Source organism: Aethalodelphis obliquidens, unplaced genomic scaffold (genome assembly GCF_003676395.1).
Source record: "Aethalodelphis obliquidens isolate GAN/ISIS:26980383/991018 unplaced genomic scaffold, ASM367639v1 scaffold54, whole genome shotgun sequence".
NCBI lineage: Eukaryota > Metazoa > Chordata > Mammalia > Artiodactyla > Delphinidae > Aethalodelphis > Aethalodelphis obliquidens.
The window spans coordinates 11,109,003-11,126,306 of NW_020837998.1; the positions used below are offsets into that span (position 1 = coordinate 11,109,003).

Below are 17,304 nucleotides of genomic sequence, written 5' to 3' on the forward strand. Positions count from 1 at the left end.
TATATATATATAGAGAGAGAGAGAGAGAGAGAGAGAGAGAGAGGCAATAATAAATTGAAAATTTAAAGGAATACATGAAGATAAATAAAGCAGGATAAGGAAACAGAGAGTGATGGGAGATGGGAAGGTGACTTATTTAGGTAGGTTGGCCAAGGAAATTATTTCTGAGATGATAACATTTGAGCAAAACCTGAATGAAATGGGGGGTAAGATATGGAGGCAATGTCTGGAAGAAGAGCAAACCAAGGCAAAACAATTGATACAGAGGCCCTAAAGCAAAAACCTACTTGCTAAATTTAAGGTATAGCAGGAGGCCAGTGTGGCTAGCACTGAGATAGGAGGAGAGTATTGGATGTGAAATCAGAAAAGAAGCCAGGGATGAGATCAAGTGTGCCTTGTAGACCAGACCAAGAAATTAGATTTTATTCTGAGTGACATGAGAAACCACTGAAGTGTTTGGAGTAGAAGACTGAAATGATCTAATTTACATTTTAAAAGGTTCACTCTAACTTTTGTGGGGAGAATTGACAGCTGGGGAGAAAGGGGTAGGGGCAGAAGCCAAGAGACTAGTTAGAAAATTAGTGCTTGATGATGATTTTAGACTGGGTGGTACAAGTGGAGGTGGTAAGAAGTGGCTGGATACTGGATAATGTGTATTTTGAATATAAGGCCAACAGGATTTGGTGATATGTACCAAGTATGTATGTATGATGTATGTAAGTATGTATGATGTGGGTTGTAAAGAAAAGTCTGGTTGACACGAAGAATTTTGTCCTAAGCAACAAGATGGATGAAGTTACCATTAACTGGGATGGAAAATTCTTTCGGCCAAGCTGGTTAGGGGATGTTAAGAATCAAGAGTTCAGTTTGGGACATGGTTTATTTGAGTTGTCTGTTATACATCTAAATGGAGATGTTGAGCAGGAAATTAGATTGAGTCTGGAATTCATGGTAGAGATCAAGGCTGGAGATTTAATTTTAGGAGTTTTCTGTATAGAGATGGTATTTTAAAGCCATGTGCCAGAATGAGATCATCCAAGACATGAATGTAAATAGAAGAGGAGAGAAGAGGTCTCGGGATTTAAACTTGGAAAACTACAATGTTTAGAGGTCTGTGAGATGAGAAAGATTCAACAAAGGGGATTAAAAAAAACAGCCATGAAAAAAAAACAAAACAAAACAGCCATGAAGGGTGACAGAGAATAAATAATGGTCTTCTTTCAGCTAAGTGAAGAAAATAAATCTCCATATATAATCACTGTTATACAACAGGGATGATGGGTAAAAATAACTACCATAAACTGTTACTAATATTAAAAAATTGAGGTTTCCCAGGATTTACCAACCTGTGGGTGCAAATTAGATCAAGATAATATTAGTACTGTTAAAAAACAAAATTCAACTGAGTAAATTTTTAAAGATCTTATTGGCTTCATTCAACAATTCATGAATCAAGCAGCATCCCAAATAGCAAATAGAAATGATTTCCAAAGAGCTGAACAAAATGGGAGACTTTTATAGGCAGGGGGAGAGGAAGCAAGGAAAGAGCAGATTACCTCATCCTTCTTTGGGGGTTGGAAGGGTTCTATCAGGTGGATTACCTCACTACTGCTGACCCGAAAACTCCAGATGGACTAATTTAAGATTTCATTCCTTAAATTCCTGGGAGAGGTTGAAATTGCAATTAGGTTAGGTATTAAGCCTTGGTTTGCTGACATGGGGATTAGAACAAATGACTCCATTTTGAGCCTGTTGTCTCTTTTTTAAACAGTTCTCCCCTTTTGCTCAGACTCTCAGCGTAACTGAAAGATTTGATCAAAATTTAAAGTATTAGCAACCTTCCCAGCTATGGCTCTGAAGTTCTCACAGTTTTTGTTGATCTCTGTGTGGTATTCATAAGTCATGACTTCAGGCTCACAGTCTTTGAGCCAATCATTTTCTTTATTTCTTTTCTGGTGTTCCAGTCATAGGGAGATTATTTGCTTAGTGGTTAGTGGCTGTGAACATGTATTTAAACCTTTTGAGAGAATACATGTGCTAGGGAGACTACTACGATTATTATTAGCAGGATAATTCCCAATGTTTGGAGTGCATTTTGGAGTCGCTGTCACCAAGACCCAGATGAATCAAAATCAAGTAAGTCAGAGAAAGCTTGAAGGAGTCACCTTTTTAAGCCAAATTGCTTGTTCAGTGATTTTTTTTTTGAATTTTTGATTTTTATTTTATTTATGGTTTTATACAGCAGGTTCTTATTAACTATCTATTTTATACATATTAGTGTATATATGTCAATCCCAATCTCCCAATTCATCCCACCACCACTACCCCCTTGTTCAGTGATCTTATGTAGCTGAGTTTCAACTTTCCCAGAAGTGTTAATCCAGGTGCAGCAGGAGGTGCTGGCCACAGCATAGACACCACTTAGCTCAACTAAGAGATAATCAAGGGCTATCCTATTATCAAGAACTTTGGCCAGAAAGTCTAAGGATTTTAGCTGGACAGCTATTGTCTTAGTAGTGGATTCTGCAATATTTTTAAGAACTAAGGAGACGTTCCTGATCATCTTCTTATTCATATTTTCTCCTAACTAGGGAAGTAGGGCCCTGCCAAAGGAAGCAAATTCTAAGTCATGAACATCTCCTGGTAGGTCCATTCTAACTCATTGATGTAAATTCAGGGGAGTTGATCGATGAGGTGTCTCAGCTCATTTGCAAACAGTTAGGGACACAGTTAGATAACCCAAGAGATATTACCTTGTTATATGCCAGCCATCTAGGTATCCATATACCCAAGGACACAGATGAAGATAAATCCTATCTTATCTTTTGTGAAGGGCACAGACCACTTTAGTAAGGTGGCACTGCTAATGGATTCATTCTCAGGGACTGTTGCATTTGCCTATTCAAGCCAAGGGTCAGTTAAGTGGGAAGGAAATCTCCTAGCCTGAAAAAAAGTTGTTCTGAATTCCAGTTTACCCTGCTTAGGAATGGAAGTATGGATGATGGCATTATCTTTCCAGGACAGTGCTTGAGTAAAGGGAAAGAAGAAGAAGGAGGAGGAGGAGGAGGAGGAGGAGAACAAGAAGTGGTCTTATGTGTAAAGTATGAAGTCTTAATCCAGTGTCTTGGGATCAAGCAATCTACCTTGATGTAGGTGACTTCTCTTCTTAGTCAATTTGATTTTGAGTTCTCCAGCTGGTGTACAGAACCAGATGTCAGGTGGAGACTTCTTCAGCTGTGAGATGTATATCTAATGTTCAAGTCCCTGAAGTTTGGATGCCATCTGGATGGTGAGGAGTTTCTGTTATAGTTCCTTTGGAGGATACTCAAGGGAAATCTTTGTTCTTAGTGATTCCAAATCAGAAGGGTGAGAGAAAATTGGAAATGTTAGTTTGGAGAGCTGTTGCCAGTTATTTGAGGGAACTAGAATTCAGGATACAGTTCAGTTTACAATTATATAACACAACCTCAAAGATAACTAACAGGTCTAGAATGTAATATCTACAAAGGTGTAAACATGAGATTTTTCTTTATGATTTTAACCAAAGGTAATCACAGTAAAACTAATTTGTTTGCATTAAACTCGGTCTGATTATGTACATAAGTGCAGCAAAAATAGTGATTGACCATATAAAATCTTTTTAAGACCACTTTGCTGGACCTTTTCATAAGAAATCTCAGATTGAAATCTTAAAGACCTCTGAGGCCAAGCCAAGAATTCACTATTGGATTTTACCTGCAATATATATAGTTTGGGTGAATTCCTTTCTTCTCAAGTCCCCCCCAAATATCTTGAGGTTCCTGGGCCTGCCAGGCAGTAACCTTCCTTACTCACCTGGAGGCTGCTGGGAATCCTATAATCAAGGTACAGGGATGATTTTTCCAAGTAGTTCTTTAAAGCTGTCTGATCATATCGGGGTCTATACACATCTCTCTCAGCCATAAGATTTGATATTTTAGCCAATGTTTCCAATTGTGTCCTATGACAAGGAGAACAGATTCTTATTGAACTTATGCAAGTAATTAACTACATTTCCATTAAAAAAAATGCTCAAGAGTTTCCAAATTATGGAGGGATAAGGTAGAAGAAAAAGTAAATGTTTCATCTTTGTTTACAAATGTATACTTTAACAAATTGCTGTAAGTCATCAATCGCTTAAGAGAAAAGGTTTCTTTACATCTGGAAAAAAAAAGCTATAAGGAAGCAGTACTGTTTCAAACAAAAAATCACAAAAAATTATAATCATCTTCTTCAGGTCATTCACTGCCATGTAATTAATACTTGTTCTGCTTGAATCCATTTCATTTTTATGACCTTAGAGTTATCAGAACCTATACTTACGAAAGTTTTTCCCATGAATCTCCCTGAAGACGAAGTACTTTTGTAGGAACAGTTTTACAAAAGCAACTAGGACAATAAAACTCTCTGTAAATGACAATGCTTCCCATGTAATTTAACATATCAAATAAACCTAATTAGTTTAACATCTCTCTTTTTAAAGGAGAGAGAACAAATAGTTTGAGATGTTCTAGGGGCCCTGTGGGGAATCTCAAAGTTGATTCAAAGTCAAAAAGAGTTTGTTTAGAATTTGATTTTTGTCAAAAACATCAAAATTTGTCAAAAACATCAAAAGATTCAAAACCACTTGGTCAAATAGGATCATACTTCACAGTGAAACAATACTTATTTATCCATTTAACCAAAGTAAAAATCAAAGACTTCACAGACAAATGCAAAGTTAAATAGTTGTTATTGGAAATTATTTTGGTAAAACACATAAGCTTTGATTTCTAGGAAGAATACCTAAAAGAGAAACTTTTACAATCCGTTATAAAAAAAAGACCAAAGCTGAGTAAAACTTTGTCCTTTTAACAGAGAGAAAACCAAATTCTAATTTTGTACCAGCTTACTTTTGATATTAAAATTTATTTAACTTCACTGAGTTCATTCTAATCTTAACCAAGTTGAACGTGCATAAAATTTCTTTCTCTAGATTCCTTTTCCACAAAACGTTTTTTGTTCTATGTTTTTCCTTTTTCCGATTCTGAAATACCCAGTATTACTTTAGGACAAAATTGCTTTCTTTTTTTCTCAAGAAAAATGCATCTCCATTCTTTATAGCTTTTCTCTTATCATAAATAAAACCTTAATTTTTAGTAGAAATAAGGAAGTAAACTATTGTGAACTGTGTTTTTTATTAACATTCTGCGACTTGACAAATTTATAAATGCTTTTTATAATTTCTAGAAACATATGAATTCTAATAATACATTTTTCAGTGTGGGACAAAATTATTTATTAGTAGACCCAAGTATCTTTAGTTCCTCTGTAAAAGTGGATGAACCTATGTTCAGTAATGAATGTTTCAGTATTTTACCTTAATTGAAAATGACCTAGATATTTCATGATTATTCATCATTTATTTTAACTTTGCATAATTTTAAGGTTTCATGTTACAGAAGAATTGGGGAAATTATTTCTAAAATTTACCTAAAATTTTTTATCCTGCTCATATCTATTTAATTTACTTGCTCACAACAATTATGTTTAGATTATTTATGAAAATTTCATCATACCAAGTCATTTTTCTTTCTTTTTTTTTCTTATGTTTATTGGAGTATAATTGATTTACAATGTTGTGTTAGATTCTACTGTATAACAAAGTGAATCAGCTATATGTATACATATATCCCCATATACCCTCCCTGTTGAGCCTCCCTCCCACCCTCCCTATCCCACCCCTCTAGGTGGTCACAAAGCACCAAGGTGATCTCCCTGTGCTATGCAGCTGCTTCCCACTAGCTATCTATTTTACATTTGGTAGTGTAAATATGTCAATACTACTCTCTCACTTCGTCCCAGCTTCCCTTTACCCACCCCCTGTGTCCTCAAGTCCACTCTCTATGGCTGCATCTTTATTCCTGTCCTGCCCCTAGGTTCATCAGAACCATTTTTTTTTTTACATTCCATATATATGTGTTAGTATATGGTATTTGTTTTTCTCTTTCTGATTTACTTCACTCTATGACAGACTCTAGGTTCATCCACCTCACTACAGATAATTCCATTTCATTTCTTTTTATGGCTGAGTAATATTCCATTGTATATATGTGCCACATTTTTATCCATTCATCTGTCGATGGATACTTAGGTTTTCTCCATGTCCTGGCTATTGTAAACAGTGCTGCAATGAACATTGTAGTACATGTCTCTTTTTGAATTATGGATTTCTCAGGGTATATGCCCAGTATTGGGATTGCTTGGTTATATGGTAGTTCTATTCTTAGTTTTAAAATGAACCTCCATACTGTTTTCCATAGTAGCTGTATCAATTTACATTCCCACCAACAGGGCAAGAGGGTTCTCTTTTCTCCACACCCACTCCAGCATTTGTTTGCAGATTTTTTGATGATGGCCATTATGACTTGTATAAGATGAAACCTCATTGTGGTTTTGATTTGCATTTCTCTAATGATTAGTGATGTTGAGCATCCTTTCATGTGTTTGCTGGCAATCTCTCTATATTTTTTGGCGAAATGTCTATTTAGGTCTTTCACCCATTTTTGGATTGGGTTGTTTGTGTTTTTGATATTGAGCTGCATATATACGTTGGAGATTAATCCTTTGTCAGTTGCTTCATTTGGAAATATTTTCTCCCATTCTGAAGGTTGTCTTTTCGTGTTGTTTATGGTTTCCTTTGCTGTGCAAAAGTTTTAAGTTTAATTAGGTCTCATTTGTTTATTTTTGTTTTTATTTCCATTACTCTAGGGGGTGGGTCAAAAAGGATCTTGCTGTGATTAACGTCATAGAGTTTTCTGCCTATGTTTTCCTCTAAGTGTTTTAAAGTGTCAGGCCTTACATTTACGTCATTTTATTAATATAAATTAATTAATTAATAATTAATTAATTAGTTAATTTTGGCTGCTTTGATTCTGTTGCTGCATGTGGGTTTTCTCTACTTGGAGTGAGCGGGAGCTACTCTTCATTGCGGTGTGTGGGTTTCTCACTGCACTGGCTTCTCTTGTTGTGGAGCATGGGCTCTAGGCATGCAGGCTCCTTAGTTGTGGCACATTGGTTTACTTGCCCCACAGCACGTGGGATATTCGTGGGCCAGGGCTCGAAACCATGTCCCCTGCATCGGCAGGCAGATTCTTAACCACTGCATCACCAGGGAAGTCCCTACATCTAGTTCTTTAATCCATTTTGAGTTTATATTTGTGTATGGTGTTAGGAAGTTCTAATTTCATTCTTTTATATGTGGCTGTCCAGTTTTTTCCCAGCACAACTATTGAAGAGGCTTTGCTGCATTGTACATACTTGCCTCCTTTGTCAAAGATAAGTTGACCATATGTGTGTGGGTTTACCTCTGGGCTTTCTATCCTGTTCCATTAATCTATATTTCTGTTTTTGTGTCAGTACCACAATGTGTTGATCACTGTAGCTTTGTAGTATAGTCTGAAGTCAGGGAGCCTGATTCCTCCAGCTCCATTTTCCTTTCTCAAGATTGCTTTTGCTATTCGGGATATTTGTGTTTCCATACAAATTGAACAATTTTTTGTTCTAGTTCTGTGAAAAATGCCATTGGTAGATTGATAAGGATTGCATTGAATCTGTGGATTGCTTTGGGTAGTATAGCCACTTTCACAATGTTGATTCTTCTAATCCAAGCACATGGTATATATCTCCAACTGTTTGTATTGTCTTTGATTTCTTTCATCAGTGTCTTATAGTTTTCTGCATACAGTTCTTTTGCCTCCTTAGGTAGGTTTATTCCTAGGTATTTTATTATTTTTGTTGCAATGGTAAATGGGATTGTTTCCTTAATTTCTCTTTCAGATTTTTCATCATTAGTATATAGGAAAGCAAGAGACTTCTGTGCATTGATTTTGTATCCTGCTACTTTACCAAATTCACTGATTAGCTCTAGTAGTTTTCTGGTAGCATCTTTAGGATTCTCTATGTATAGTATCATGTCATGCTCAAACAGTGACAGTTTTACTTCTTCTTTTCCAACTTGGATTCCTTTTATTTCTTCTTCTCTGATTGCCATGCCTAAAACTTTGAAAACTGTGTTGAATAATAATGATGAGAGTGGGTACGCTTGTCTTGTTCCTGATCTTAGAGGAAATGGGTTCGTTTTTCACCATTGAGAATGATGTTAGCTGTGGGTTTGTCATATATGGCCTTTATTATATTGAAGCAGGTTCCCTCTATGCCCACTTTCTGGAAAGTTTTTGTCATAAATGGGTGTTAAATTTTGTTGAAAGCTTTTCCTGCATCTACTGAGATTATCATATGGGTTTATTCCTTCAGCTTGTTAATATGGTGTATCACATTGATTGATTTGCATATATTGAAGAAGCTTTGCATTCCTGGGGTAAACCCCACTTGATCATGGTGTATGATCCTTTTAATGTGCTGTTGGATTCTGTTTGATAGTATTTTTTTGAAAATTTTTGCATCTGTTCATCAGTGATATTGGCCTGTGATCTTCTTTTTTTGTGACATCTTTGTCTGGTTTTGGTATCAGGGTGATGGTGGCCTCATAGAATGAGTTGGGGAGTGTTCCTCTTTTTGTTATATTTCGGAAGAGTTTGATAAGGATAGGTGTTAGCTCTTCTCTAAATGTTTGATAGAATTCCCCTGTGAAGCCATCTGGTCCTGGAATTTTGTTTGTTGGAAGATTTTTAATCATAGTTCCAATTTCACTGCTTTTGATTGTTCTATTCATATTTTCTATTTCTTCCTGTTTCAGTCTCAGAAGGTTGTGTTCACTTCTTCCAGGTTGTCCATTTTATTGGCATATAGTTGCTTGTAGTAATCTCTCATGATCCTTTGTATTTCTGCAGTGTCAGTTGTTACTTCTCCTTTTTCATTTCTAATTCTATTGATTTAAATATTCTTCCTTTTTTCCTTGATGATTATGGCTATTGGTTTATCAATTTTGTTTATGTTCTCAAAGAACCACCTTTTAGTTTTATTGATCTTTGCTATTTTTTCCTTCATTTTTTTCCATGTATGTCTGAGGTGATCTTTATGATTTCTTTCTTTCTGCTAACTTTGGGGGTTTTCTTGTTCTTTCTCTAATTGTTTTTGGTGTAAGATTAGGTTGTTTATTTGAGATTTTTCTTCTTTCTTGAGGTAGGATTGTATTGCTATATACTTCCCTCTTATAACTGCTTTTGCTGCATCCCACAGGTTTTGGTTTGTCATGTTTTCATTATCATTTATTTCTAGGTGCTTTTTGATTTCCTCTTTGATTTCTTCAGTGATCTCTTGGTTATGTAGTGGTGTATTGTTTAGCCTCCAATTTGTTTTTATTTTTTACATATTTTTCCTGTAATTTATATCTAGTCTCATAGCATTGTGTTTGGTAAAGATGCTTGATATGATTTCAATTTTCTTAAATTTCTTGAGGCTTGATTTTTTACCCCAGACATGTTCTATCCTGAGGACATTCCATGTGCACTTGAGAAGAAAGTGTATTCTGTTGTTCTGGGATGGAATGTCCTATAAATATCAATTAAGTCCATCTTGTCTAATGTGTCATTTAAAGCTTGAGTTTCCTTATTTAGTTTTATTTTGGATATCTGTCCATTGGTGAAAGTCTGGTGTTAAAGTCCCTTACAATTATTGTGTTACTGTTGTTTTCCCCTTTTATGGCTGTTAGCATTTGCCTTATGTATTGAGGTGTTCTTAGGTTGGGTGCATAAACATTTACAATTGTTATATCTTCTTCTTGGACTGATCCCTTGATCATTATGTAGTGTTCTTCTTTTTCTCTGCAATAGTTTTTATTTTAAAGTCTATATTGCCTGATATGAGAATTGCTACTCCAGCTTTCTTTTGTTTTCCATTTGCATGAAATATCTTTTTCCATCCCCTTACTTTCAATCTGTATGTGTCCCTAGGTCTGAAGTGGGTCTCTGGTAGACTGCATATATACTGGTCTTGTTTTTGTATCCATTCAGCCAGTCTGTGTCTTTTGGTGGGAGCATTTAATCCATTTACATTTAAGGTAATTATTGATATATATGTTCCTATTTCCATTTCCTTAATTGTTTTGGGTGTGTTTTTTTTTGGTCTTTTCCTTCTCTTATGTTTCGTGCCTAGAGAATTTCCCTTAGCATTTGCTGTAATGTTGGTTTGGTGGTGCTGAATTCTCTTAAGTTTTGTTTGTCTGTAAAGGCTTTAATTTCTCTGTCAACTCTGAATGAGATCCTTGCTGGGTAGAGTAATCTTGTCTGTAGGTTTTTCCTTTTCATCACTTTAAGTATGTCCTGCCAGTCCCTTCTGTCTTGTAGAGTTTCTGCCAAGAAATCAGCCATTAACCTTATGAGTGTTCCCTTGTATATTACTTTTCATTTTTTCCTTGTTGCTTTTAATATTTTTTCTTTGTCTATAATTTTGGCAGTTTGATTACTATGTCTCTGGGTGTGTTTTTCCTTGGGTTTATCTGCTATCAGATTATCTGTGCTTCCTGGACTTGATTGACTATTTCCTTTCCCAAGTTAGGGAAGTTTTTGACTATAATCTCCTGAAATATTTTCTCAGAAGTTTTCTTTTTCTCTTCTTCTTCTGGGAAGCCTATAATTCAAATGTTGGTGTGTTTAATGTTGTCCCAGAGGTCTCTGAGACTGTCCTCAATTCTTTTCATTCTTTTCTCTTTATTCTGCTCTGAGGAAGTTGTTTTCACTATTCTATCTTCCAGGGCACTTATCCATTCTTCTGCATCAGTTATTCTGCTATTGATTCCTTCTAGAGTAGTTTTAATTTCATTTATTGTGTTGTTCATCATTGTTTGCTCTTTAGTTCTTCTAGGTCCTTGTTAATCAGTTCTTGTGTTTTCTCCATTCTATTTCTGAGATTTTGGATCATCTTTCCTGTCATTACTCTGAATTCTTTTTCAGGTAGACTGCCTCTTTCCTCTTCATTTTTTGGTCTGGTGGGTTTTACCTTGTTCCTTCTTCAGCTGCATATTTCCCTGTCTTATTTTGTTGAACTTACTGAGTTTGGTGTCTCCCTTTCATAGGCTGCAGGATTGTAGTTCCTCTTATTTCTGGTGTCTGCCCCCAGTTGGTAAGGTTGGTTCAGTGGCTCGTGTAGGCTTCCTGGTTGGGGTGGGGGACTGGTACCTGTGTTCTGGTGGGTTTGGCTGGATATTGTCCTTCTGGTGGGGAGGGCCGCATCCAGTTGTGTGTTTTGAGGTGTCTGTGAGCTTAGTATGACTTTAGGCAGCCTCTCTGCTAATGGGTGGGGTTGTGTTCCTGTCTTGCTTGTTGTTTGGCATGGGGTCTCCAGCACTGGAGCTTGCTGGCAGTTGGGTGGAGCTGTGTCTTAGTGTTGAAACAGAGATCTCTGGGAGAGCTCTCGCCAATTAATATTACATGGGGTTGGGAGATCTCAGGTGATCCAGTGTCCTGGGCTCGGCTTTTCTTCCTCAGAAGCTCAGGCCCAACACCTGGCCGGATCACCATGACCCTGCCAGCCACACGGCTTGGATGATAAGGAAGAAAATAATACCCCAAAACCAAAAACAACAAACCAACCAAAGAAACAAAAAACGGACAGAACCCCAAAACAAATGGTAAAACCAAAACTAAACAAAGAAAATCACACAAAGAAACATACACACTCACAAAAAGAGAAGAAAAAGAAAAAAAAGGAAGAGCACATCCATACCAGTAAACAAACCAACAAATGAAAACAAACACTAAAAACTAAACTAAGGTTAACATAAAACCAAAAACAGATCAAACGCAGAAAGCAAATCCCAAGTTCACAGTTGGCCCCAAAGCCCACTGCCTCAATTTTAGGAACACTCATTGTCTACCTGTCTACTCATATTCCACAGATGCAGGGGTCACCAAGCCAATTGCAGGGATTTAATCTGCTACTCCTGAGGCTGCTGGGAGAGATTTCCCTTTCTCTTCTTTGTTCGCACAGCTCCTGGGGTTCAGCTTTGATTTTGGTCCTGCCTCTGTGTGTAGGTCTCCCTCAGGCATCTGTTTCCTGACCCAACAGGAGGGGGTTATAACAGCGTCTGTTTAGGGCCCTCTTGCTCACTCAGGCTGGGAAGAGGGAGGGGTATGGTCGTCATAACTAGGCTGCAGGTAGTGACTGCTGTGGCAGAGGTCAGTGTGTAGTTGCAACAGCCTTATGTGTGCTGTGTGTTCTCTTGGGAAAGCTGGCCCTGGATCACGGGACCCTGGCAGTAGTGAGCTGCACAGGCTCCTGGGAGGGTGTGTGTAGTGACCTGCATTTGCACTCAGGACTTTTGGTGGCAGTGGTGGCAGTGGTCATGGTCCATGCCTGCTTCTGGGGTCCGAGATGAGAGTTGTGGCTCATACCTGTGTCTGGAGCTCACTTAGGCAGTGCCCTGCCATATCTGGGAACATGGAATAGGAATCCCCTCTCCTTGTGCACACCAAAACAATGGTCTCTTGCCTGTTAGGCAAGTCCAGACTTTTTCCCAGACTCCCTCCTGGCTAGCTGTGATGCACTAGCCCCCTTCAGGCTGTGTTAACACAGCCAACACCAGTCCTCTCCCTGAGGTCTGACCTCTGAAGCATGAGCCTCAGCTCCCAGTCCCCAACTTCCCCAGAGGGTGAGCAGACAAGCCTCTCAAGCTGGTGAGTTCTGGTCGGCATCAATCCTCTGTGCAGGAATCTCTCCACTTTGCTCTCTGCACGTCTGTTACTGCACTATTCTCTGTGGCTCCAAAGCTCCCCACACCCCGTCCCCACCAGTGAGGGGGCTTCCTAGTGTGTGGAAACTTTTCTTCCTTCACAGCTCCCTCCCAGAGGTGCAGGACCTGTCCCTATTCCTTTGTCTCTCTCTTTTTTCTTTTGCCCTACCAAAGTACGTGGGGATTTTCTTGCCCTCTTGGAAGTCTGTCTTCTGCCAGCATTCAGTAGGTGTTCTGTAGGAGTTGTTCCACATGTAGCTGTATTTGTAGGGAGGAAGGTTATCTCCACGTCTTACTCCTCTGCCATCTTATTTTTATTTATTTATTTATTTTTTTTGCGGTACACGGGCCTCTCACTGTTGTGGCCTCTCTGGTTGCAGAGCACAGGCTCCGGACGTGCAGGCTCAGCGGCCATGGCTCATGGGCCTAGCCACTCCGTGGCATGTGGGATCTTCCCGGACTGGGGCACGAACCCGCGTCCCATGCATTGGCAGGCGGACTCTCAACCACTGTGCCACCAGGGAAGCCCTCCTCCGCCATCTTGAAGGTCTTTCCCACATCATTTTTCTTACTGACAAGTTTTGTAACAGAGATAACAAAACTTATTAGACTAGTAAACCCAGGTAGAATAAAAGTTGTATGTCTGCATTACTTTTAATATTGATAACTCTAAAAATATGTCTATTTTAATTAAACCATGAAACTTAAACTAGCTTTTATTTACTAAAAATTATCTTAGGTCATGTGAACCTGTAAAGCATTTAGGTTTGTTTTTATTATATTCATAGGAAGTTTATGAATATGTACTGCATATAAATGCTTAATTTTCTTTAGGCAAATTAAATAGAGCTTTTTTACAGAATAATTTTAATAATACAATCCAGATGTGGAAAATACCATACATATACAACACATATATTAATACATAGACACAAAAATATAAAGATATATGCAAACAGAGACATTATAGCTTCTCTTTTAATATTTTAGCCATGAAATCAGGTAGTTATAAAAGAGGTTTGGATCCAAATTACATTCACGGAAGATGGAATAATTTAAGGCTACCCTCCTCAGATGGCTAAAGGTTTTTATTAATATTTGTGAAGAAGACACTTAAGATTTTTTATTTGACTAAATTTCAATATAACTTTTGCTCCTTTTGTTTTTCTTCTGATTAGAATTTTTTCCCCAAAGTTGGTATTTTAAAGAGATGTCCTAAATAAGAGTTCCTGGCGCCACATTTCTAGTTTTTCAAAGATTTGTAAGATAAGGACAGTTGCTTTTAATTCCTTAAGGGATTAGGTTGCAACTTAAATGACATCATAAGTTGATTTACCCATAAATCCTTTTACAAGGGCTTTAGAACTTTTTTTTCCCCCTCCCTCTGGGTACATAGTTTTATTTTAGCTTAGAGGAGAAATGCTAAAAAATGTTTTATCAGACTCTGTAATTTGGCCAATTTCTGACCACAGATCTACTGTGTTGTTTCTAGCTGGGACAAACAGTAAATATTTCTGGCAGTATGGAACATCCCCTTTGACTCAAGAGGCATCACCAAAGGGTGCAAAATATATTTTATTTTCCTCTATTTATTGGATACTACAGACAGAGATTCAAGAGATCTGACTCTGGTAAGAGTTCTCACCCGTAGCCAGCTTTTGCCACTGTTTCCAGGATCCCATCTGCAAGCTCTGAGTGGAGTTTAAAGTAGGCAATGTAGCTCTATTATGGTAAGGTTTTGTATTAACTTTAATTTTAGTTTCCCTTGGCTGTTTAAGGGAATAAAATAGCAGTTTACTAGAAATCCCTCAGAGACTCCTCAACTCTGGGAGGGGCCCTCCTTTGATGGTAGATATGGAGGTGTCTATAAGGCCACTAATTGGCATAATTTTGTTTATGGTCTTGTAGTTTCTTGAGAGTGGAAAGACATTCCAGGGAGAAGATTAGTAAAATTAGTACTCAATTAAAAGAGTGAAGCAGTAGGAGTTATGTCAGTCTTATAGTCTTTTGTTTTAGGTGTGTTCTTTATTATTTCATTAGCCTTTTTGCAATGAACCTTTCAATGAAGCTATTTTGGAATATTGAAGCTTTTGGAAGCTTCCACATACCAATTAAATTAGGTATCCCAGGGAGTTCCCTGGTGAGCCAGTGGTTAAGACTCTGAGCTCCTAGTGCAGGGGGTCCGGGTTCGATCCCTGCTGAGGGAACTAGATCCCTCATGCCACAACTAAAAGATCCTGCATGCCACAACTAAGACCCAACACATCCAAATAAATAAATAAATAAAATTTTAAAATTAGGTATCCCATTCTTGTTGATTAGGGAACCCTTATTTTCAAGTGCACTTCTTAAATGCGTGATCTTGTCTAATTGGAACATTCCCCATAATGATCATTGTAACTCTAGGCTGTTTTTAGTATAATTCTGGCATTTTTTGTAGCAACCTACAGATTCCAGGACTATAGTCTTTAGAAATAAAGTAAGCAGGTGTGCCTGAAGGTGGCATGCTCAACTCTTTCAAATTTAAAAATCCCATTATTTTAAATCTCTGGGTTTCTTAGAGCCAAACTAATACCTAAAGGGGATTTGCTACTGGGTTGAATGAAGACTGTGGTGTTTTACAGTATGCCTCATTATACTGAAAATTTCTTGAGGTTGGCAGGTGACCTAGTGTCAAACTAACCTATTCTATGACCAACTTATCCTAACGTGGGAATCTGAGTTAGTTGGCGAGTATTCTAATAGCTCTTAAGTGCTTGATACATGCCCACAAAGTTTTCTGGCTTTTTCGATTCTGAGATCCCCATTAGCAATAGCCTTTATCTACACAAAACAAGGCAAATATGTGCACCTTAATATATGGGCAGTATCCAATAGATGTTACTATGTCCTGGTCAAGAGAAGGCTCTGTGTGCACCACCAGTGATACCTACCATGGAACCTTGGACTGGAGAAAGGATTGAAACAGCACACCTCAACAAATGGAGACTGTGAACTAGACTTGAATTCCAAACAAATGGGGAATTGTGGACTGGAAATTCAATTAGATCAGGAGCTCGAGACAAAGAGAATGAAGCTCAAAACCAAGAGAAACTTACCCACAGCTCTCAGAAATGGTGAGAAATACAGAAAACTGAAAAGGGTTCATGGATACCATACCTGTGTTCCTCATTGTCCCTGAAGCAATCAGAAGTTCACTTCAGATCCTTCCACTGCCACCAAATCTGTTAAAAAACAAAATTCAACTTAGTAAATTTTTAAAGATCTTATTGGCTTTATTCAGCAATTCATGAATCGAGCAACATCTCATCTAGTAAATAGAAAGAAGCTCCAAAGAACTGACCAAAATGTCAGACTTTTATAGGCAGAGGGGGTGGGGACAAAGAAAGAGCAAATTACCTCATCTTTCTTTGGGGGTGGAAGGGATTTATCAGGCAAATTACCTCACCATTGCTGACCAGGAAATTCCAGATAGACTGGTTTGAGATTATATTCCTGGGAGAGGTTGAAATTGCAATTAGGTTAGGTATTAAGTCTTGGTTTGCTGATGTGGGGCTTAGTGCAAATGTTTCCATTTTGGGTCTATTGTCTCTTAACAGTACATAAATTTTATTAGCTCACTGCTTCTATATCTTCTGATGTTAGACCTCTAGCCCCTGAAGATTTGAAAAACAGGGGCTGTGCTATATTAAAAAAAAAAATCTCTATTTCCCTTTGCAAACTATTCCTATATTAGTAAGTTACGTTCATTGTGCCTTCTTATTTCTATTTTAAAGATAAATTCTCTTGTGAAGGCTCTTCATTTTTTCTTCTAAATGAGTTTTTGTTTGGCTGATCCTTAGACTTGCTTGACATGCCCAGATATGTTTGAATCCCAGCAGTGGACACAGCTGGAGTTATTTTTCAGAAGACTCCTCCGAAAATAGACTTCAGCTGAGCTTGTCTCATCAGTTCATCCAAACATGTCTAAACGTGTCTGAGCCCCTAGCTGTTTCTGGCTATGCATCTATGATCTGGATTACATTTTCTACTAAGCTATATACAAAATACAATAGAAAAAGTTCTGGAAGAAAAGAGAGAGGATAGAGGAACTAATTTTGCCTGTAGAAGAATGGGGAAAGCTGGCAAGTTGGCAATAGGAAAGATTTTGCAGAAAAGCATGGACCTTGAAAGATATGTGTGATTTTGCCAAATGAAGAAAATGGGTAGAAAAAGCTTTGTAGGTACAGGGTACATGAGAGAAACCATGGAGGCATGAAAGCATGTGATATGTTGAAGAATAAACAAATAATATTATTCCTAGAGAACAAAGATGACCGATGTGATGAAAATAGAAAAAATATGTCTAGTCAGATTGTGAAGAGCTTCTTATGTTGTGCTAAGAGGCTTGAATTTTATTCTATAGGTAGTGGAGGCATTATAGTTTTTAAATTTTTTAAAATTCTTTCATTGAAGGTTTTTGAGTTGGGGAATTGCATTACTAAGTATTTTAGAAAAAAATAACTGAATACTGTTAAACTAAGGGAATGTCAATGGGATGGAGAAAGGACAAATGTAATCAAGATCCTTGGAGGCAGCATTGACAAGGCTTAGTGACTAATTGTTTGTAGTTAGTG

The 17,304-nt window shown here is 37.6% G+C and overlaps 1 long non-coding RNA gene across 1 annotated transcript in view; it reads right to left on the reverse strand.

The window, feature by feature from the left end:
- The window catches only part of LOC113609063 (uncharacterized), a 33,707-nt gene extending 17,749 nt beyond the window's left edge, over positions 1–15,958 (reverse strand). Inside the window, exons 1-3 of the long non-coding RNA XR_003428490.1 lie at positions 15,848–15,958; positions 3,835–3,979; positions 3,144–3,343 (exon numbers count right to left, since the gene is read on the reverse strand). This is a non-coding gene — a long non-coding RNA (uncharacterized LOC113609063). The remainder of the gene's footprint in view (positions 1–3,143; positions 3,344–3,834; positions 3,980–15,847) is intronic.
- Positions 15,959–17,304: the final 1,346 nt, after the last annotated feature.